At 61.8% G+C, this 602-nt stretch overlaps 1 protein-coding gene across 15 annotated transcripts in view; it reads right to left on the bottom strand.

The window, feature by feature from the left end:
- Trerf1 (transcriptional regulating factor 1) overlaps nt 1-590 on the bottom strand; it is a 230772-nt gene extending 230182 nt beyond the window's left edge. For 10 of the 15 annotated variants that reach the window (XM_031347582.1, XM_031347597.1, XM_031347598.1 and 7 more), the window contains exon 1: nt 135-277. The gene's annotated coding sequence lies outside the window, so the exon portion shown is untranslated. Of the gene's footprint in view, nt 1-134; nt 278-354; nt 403-493; nt 523-573 lie in introns of those variants that run through there. The other 5 variants (XM_031347586.1, XM_031347584.1, XM_031347591.1 and 2 more) reach the window with 5 other exon arrangements.
- Nucleotides 591-602: the final 12 nt, after the last annotated feature.

Below are 602 nucleotides of genomic sequence, written 5' to 3'. Positions count from 1 at the left end.
CAACCCTCCCTCCAGGAAATCTCCTCTCCATATGTATTCAACCTCCCCGCAGGAAATCTGCTCCCCCCTCCCCCCTTCTATATACATGCACACCCCCCCTCCTCCTCACGCGCCCTCCCCGGCCAGAAACTTACTAGCTAGCAAGCAAGCGTGCAGGCTCTCTCGTTCTTGGAAACTTACTCCCAGATACAGCACCACCAGCACCCCTCTTTCCCCCCTCCCCCAGGCCCTGCTCCCTTCCTTGCCCTCCAACTCCAAACTCCCCGCATCCAGCCACTCTCTCCCTCCCCGGTGGAAATTTGCAGCGCCGGGCTGCGCGCGTGCATCCACCCTCCTCCCCTCCAGGAAACTTACTCCCCATCTGCATGCACCGCCTCTCAGCCATCGCTTAGAGGGAAGGGGGTGTGCTGGGGAGACAGAAATACATATGTATCTCTCGCCCCTCCCCCGGCCGCAGCCCACTCAGGGCCGAGCAGCGCTAACCTGGCCTTACCTTTTTGCATGGCCCCCTCCCCGAGCCCTCCGGATCCGCTCCCCAGCACCCCAACCCACCCCTTTTCACCCATCACCCACCCCTAGCAACCGTTCCTAAGCTCCTCTCG

This window comes from Mastomys coucha, unplaced genomic scaffold (assembly GCF_008632895.1).
Source record: "Mastomys coucha isolate ucsf_1 unplaced genomic scaffold, UCSF_Mcou_1 pScaffold3, whole genome shotgun sequence".
Lineage (NCBI taxonomy): Eukaryota > Metazoa > Chordata > Mammalia > Rodentia > Muridae > Mastomys > Mastomys coucha.
Note: the sequence above shows the minus strand (reverse complement) of the source record. Positions and strands in the feature narration are given on the sequence as shown.